Source organism: Lolium perenne, chromosome 4 (genome assembly GCF_019359855.2).
Source record: "Lolium perenne isolate Kyuss_39 chromosome 4, Kyuss_2.0, whole genome shotgun sequence".
NCBI classification, from domain to species: Eukaryota; Viridiplantae; Streptophyta; class Magnoliopsida; order Poales; family Poaceae; genus Lolium; species Lolium perenne.
The window spans coordinates 106805677-106811676 of NC_067247.2; positions in this window are offsets into that span (position 1 = coordinate 106805677).

Here is a 6000-nt window from a genome sequence, read left to right on the forward strand (position 1 = left end):
AACAGACAATTGCATTAAGTATTGCGCGTAATGTAATCAGTGACTATATCCTCGAACATAGCACCAATGTTTTATCCCTAGTGGCAACAGCACATCCATAATCTTAGAGATTTCTGTCACTTCCTGCATTCACGGAGACATGAACCCACTATCGAGCATAAATACTCCCTCTTGGAGTTACAAGCATCTACTTGGCCAGAGCATCTACTAGTAACGGAGAGCATGCAAGATCATAAACAACACATAGACATAACTTTGATAATCAACATAACAAGTATTCTCTATTCATCGGATCCCAATAAACGCAACATATAGAATTACAGATAGATGATCTTGATCATGTTAGGCAGCTCACAAGATCCGACAATTAAGCACAATGGGGAGAAGACAACCATCTAGCTACTGCTATGGACCCATAGTCCAGGGGTAGACTACTCACACATCACTCCGGAGGCGACCATGGCGGCGTAGAGTCCTCCGGGAGATGATTCCCCTCTCCAGTGGTGCCGGAGGCGATCTCCTGAATCCCCCGAGATGGGATTGGCGGCGGCGGCGTCTCTGGAAGGTTTTCCGTATCGTGGCTCTCGGTACTGGGGGTTTCGCGACGGAGGCTTTAAGTAGGCGGAAGGGCAGGTCAGGAGGCGGCACGAGGGGCCCACACCACAGGGCCGCGCGGCCAGGGCTTGGGCCGCGCCGCCCTATGGTGTCGCCACCTCGTGGCCCCACTTCGTCTTCTCTTCGGTCTTCTGGAAGCTTCGTGGCAAAATAGGACCCTGGGCGTTGATTTCGTCCAATTCCGAGAATATTTCGTTACTAGGATTTCTGAAACCAAAAACAGCAGAAACAAAGAATCGGCACTTCGGCATCTTGTTAATAGGTTAGTTCCAGAAAATGCACGAATATGACGTAAAGTGTGTATAAAACATGTAGATATCATCAATAATGTGGCATGGAACATAAGAAATTATCGATACGTCAGAGACGTATCAACAACCATGTCAAATTTTTACATATTTAGATAGAGTATCTGAAATGTGAATTTTGAGAGGTGGAATCATCCCAAAATAATTTATGGTTGATTTTTAATAAATGTTTGAAATCTGAAAACCTACTGCCTTGTTATTTTTACTGCAAGTGTTCTACAATTCTTATGAGGTTGAAACAAATTTATTTGGCTAGATAATTTCCTAAGCTTTCCAGAAATATTTATTTCATAATTTTTGGCTCAGTAGATATTTTCTATTAAATTTAGTACAGGGCATCAGTATTTAATTTTTGGTTAAAAAGAATTAAACGAATTTGAATTCGCAGGCTTCGGCGGGAAATGAAATGGGCCAGGGAGAGAGATAACAGGCCGGCCCAGCAGTGCGTCTCGCACACGCGGGCCGCCTGACAGAAGGTCCCGCATATCAGTGTGTTTTAACCCGCACCGAAACGGTACGCAGCCTGCGCCGTAGGATTAAAAGGCGATCGGACGGCCGAGGCTCGTCTCCGTCCTCGACAAATAAGTCCGGCGAGCTAAACCTAGCCGGCGACAGTGAGGGTGGCTGGGGGCTTACCGGCGCTCCGGCGAGGCTCGGCGAGGCGGGCAATCGGTGTGGAAGACGAAGGCGAGGCGAACGAGGGTCGGGGGAGACGCTGAGGAAGTCAGGAGCGTCGCCTCCTTCTGGCTACTGCCGCGGCGAACTACGACCAAATTCTGGCGAACCGGGAGGCAACGTGGAGGGGCGAGTAGTCGAGGGTGCTCTGGGAGGAGTGGGGAGTTGAGTGGTGTGAAGAATGGAGGACGGGGAGGCCGGTTTATATAGGCTCGGTGAGGCGCTGCGGGGCACGGGCAGATGGATGGTGGCGACGGTGCTACAGTGGCGGAGGGACATGGGCGAGGAGCGAGGACGATGCGGCATGGCCTGGCGGTCCTAGTGCGCGTCATGGCGCAGCAGGAGGTGGACGAGAGCGTGCGGTGACGTCGGTGTCCGGGTGGTACTGTGGCGGATGATCATCGACGGTGACGACGGCTGCAGGGCTCGGGCGGGGAAATGGAGGTGTCCTGGGGGTAGCTGGGTCATGGGTGAGTGTGTGGGAGAAAGGAGAGGTCAGGGGGAGGTCAGCAGCGACGGGGCGATGACGTGCTTTGGCGTGCCCGTGGACACGGCCGTGCACGCTCTGGCGTCACTGGGTGACATGGGCACATCCTGTGCTGGCCAGTGCAAGGCTCTCCTTGGTCGATGCCTGGTACCAGCGTGCTTAGTGGAGGAAGGTCAACCTCCAGGACATGATGAGGTGAGCCAGGGTAGAGAGAAAGGGAGGGGTGGCATGGTGGTTGACATGGTGAGGGACATGACCATGTCCTGGTCATGATCATCAAGGAAACAGTGGAGCAAATGCATGGCATTGTCCAGAGGGGTGTAGAGGGAGATGAGGTTGACAATGGGAGTGATGGTTTAGGCTTAAACCCACTGGTTTTTAGGGTGTATGCTCATATCTGAATCATGCACACCAAGTGTTCGACACAATGGTCGCAAGAACTTTTAAATTGAATTTTGCCAAAATATTTTATGGGTGTTACTCTAATATTGTTTGACATACCTTGGTGGCATTGGTTTGCAAAATGAAGTTGATTTGGTGAAATCCAAATTTGGGATGATCTTAAATCTGTTTCAATGTTGCTACTTTGGATGCTTATTATAAGCAATTGAAAATGAATTTGCAAGGTTGGTCAACACCAATGTGATCACCTTGATGTGTTTTTGGATGATGAGCAAAGAAATGGGAAAGTTTAGTTTAGAAAATGTTTACTACAGAGGCTCAAAGTAGGCATCCTGATATAATTGTCAAAAGTGACCATTATCATATGTGACTTGATTTTCATTTTTTTTTGTTTTGCTTTTCTTTGACTCAAATGATAGTGCTTTTAGGTTAAAAGGTATTTCACATAATTCTAAACAACAATCATGGCAATATCACACATACATGCATTAACACTATGCACCACACTTTGAATTAATCCAAGTTTTTGTTGGCTCAAAATTTTGAAATAAGTGGAATTAATTTTCTTCATTGCTTTGAAATTTTGGGATGTTACAATAAGCCCCTCATGGTGGGCATTTCCGAGGAGCTGCCTCGTTAGTGGTTGTTTGCGCTAAGCAACACTTTGAGTCAGGGGAAGTTCGTCGAGGTTTTGGTCTATGGGCCATCTGGTGGGCAAGGAAGAAAGTTATCCACGAAGATGAGTTTCAGTCGCCGTTATCGGCCCATGCTTTCATCACTCGCTACCTGGATGAGCTGGATTACCTGGGTAGGAGGAAGGACACGCCGAGAGGAACGGCACATGAAGTAACAGTAAAGTGGTCTCCGTCGACCGGAGTACTAAGAGCATCTCCAGCCGCGTCCCCCAAAGCGTCCCCCAAACAGCGCCGTATTGAGCGTTTGGGGGACGTGTTTTGTTCGTGCCGCCTTTGGGGGACGTCGCTCCCCAGCCGCGTCCCCCAAACGCCGCCCCCAATCAGGAATTCAAATTGTTGCATTCAAAAGAGATCGTTCCCGCCGAATCGTCACGATCAGAGTAGCGGCAATCAAAGTACTGGGCGCGCGATCATATTACAGACCATAGTGCATGCTAAATTAGAAGAAGGGGTTGGTCGACGGTGACGTATCCTGAGTCGACGCAGGCCCGTCGATCACGATGACCTCGTCGCGATCTGCCTGGTGCTGTGCATGCTCTGTCTGCTCTGCCGCCGTCGCATAGGTCGACGATGGTGTAGCAGTCGAAGACGCGTCAGCCGGCTCTTGCTCCGCGGTTGCTGCCGCTTCCCGGGCTGCCGCGTCGGCCGCCGCCATTTTGGCTTCGATATCATCGAGGATCTGGCCTTTGAAGAAGTTGTGCGCCGCCCGCGTCCGGGGAGACATTCCCTCTGTCGACACTCTCAGCAGGGACATGTCGTCCCTGCGTTTCTTGAGCTCCAACTTCTCCTCTTGCCTCTTGAGCAGCTCCGCCCACCTTTCGTCGGTCTTTTTGTCGCGGGAGAGAAAGGTCGAGGAGACGTCCGCGAGGCATTTCGTGATCGACGCCTGCGTCTTCTCGCACGACGCGGCGTCGGCCAAGGCGGCCTTGGCAGCCTTGTTGCCAGTAGGACGCCCTGTCGACGTTGCCAGCGGCACGTCCAAATCAATGGCGTCCTTCCCCTTGGACAGCGACAGGCGCGTCAACCGCCATTTCTCGTTCCCTTTGAGCTTGGTATAGCAATGCATCAGTGCGAACGACTTATGCCCATCCGAGTTCCTCCGGTAAACCTCCATGGCCCTATCAAACTAGCAAAAGGAAGCGGAATCATTTCATCGAACACAATGTAGGCGCTACAGATTATGGAAGAAAGAGTCGTACCATTTGGGAGAGGTCGGCGCCGCTCTCGGCTCTGGTCACTAAGTCGTGATGGTATCCATGGAAGGAGTTCACCGACGCCTGGATGATGCCCATCGCGTCGACATTGCCTTTTGGCTCCTCTTCATTGTCACTTTCTTGTAGTCGCTGTTGATGAGCTTGCGCTCATCGAACTTGGCCTTGATCCTCGCCCAATACTTCCCGTATTTTTGGTTGGCGCCGATGATGGAGTCATGGCTCACCGTCGCCCATGACTCGCACAGACAAAGATCCTTCAAAACCGTCCAATTGGGGCCTCGTGTGCCCGACGCCTTCTTCTTCTTTTTCATCTTCACGCCGTCCGCGTCTACCTCCACGAGATCATCATCACCGGCACCCTCCTCGTCCTCTTCCGCGCCGCCCTCGCCGCCCTCTTCGTCCTCCTCGTCGTCCTCCTCGTCGTCCTCGTCCTCCACCTCCTCCTCTTCATCGTCCTCCTCGTCCTCACTCCCGCCCTCTTCCTCAGCACCCTCCGCACCGGCACCGTCGAATTCGAGCGGCCCCCTGCGGCCACTGAAAGGGTCGCCGTCCGCACCGGGTCCTGGCTCGCGCTGCTCGTACGCCGGGGAGTAGAGGTTGTTGGGGTTGAAGCCGCCATGCGGCAGCGCATCCTGGTAGTGGGGCGACAAGTTAGGCATCACGCACCCGGGAGTGCCGGAGGGGCCATCGTTGTAGAAGGCGGAGGACGACGGAGAGAACACTCCCGGAATGTACATCGACACGTTCGTACTATATGGGCTCGCGTTGGTGGCGGCGAGACACCCGGCCATTAAGTGCTGGTGCTGGCGCGCCGCCACAGCCTTCTTCTCCTGCTCCGCCGCCCTCCGTCCTTTCCGCTCCGCCGTCGATAGCTTCCGGCGCAGACAGTCTTGCTGCCATTGATCGTCGGTCCATCCTTCCGGCTTCTTCTTCGGAGTCGGCGCCTTCCGCGGCTTCGTGAACGGCGCTTTCGCCCCTTTCGTCGCATTGCCCGACGGCTTCTTGCCCGCTTTCTTGGCCATCTTTTTGGGGGCTATCGGTGGCGCCATGGAATGGGGAGAGGGTAGCGGCGGCGGGTGGACGGCGGGAGGGAGAAACAAATCGGCGGGATAGGAGAAATGAATCGGCGGCGGGATATGTGTTGGGAGGCCAGAAATGCGCGGCGGGATAGGCGCGATATGGCGGGAGGGGCGGGATTTGGCGGGAGTGGGAGACGATTTTTCACTGAGCCGCTGATGCGTCGGGCCCGCGTCGGTTCGCCTCGCTTTTCGTTGTGTTCGACGTGCCCGGAGCGTCTCCTGTGGGACGGGGACGGGCTCGGGGCGCCGGACACCGTATCGGGACGCGCCGGACAAAAATGGGCTTTGGGGAACGCGGCTGGAATGTTTTTTTGGCCCGGCGCGCCCCAAATTGCTTTGGGGGACGCTTTGGGAGACGCGGCTGGAGATGCTCTAAAGATAAAGATAAACGTTGATGGGGGTGGTGGCTAAGGCACAAATGCACAATGCTCTGGTGCTTTTAGTGCGGTCTGCCGAGATGACAGGGGGAGGTTTTTGGGCTGTTCCTCCATCAATGTCAATGGGATATCTTGCTTGGTCACCCTC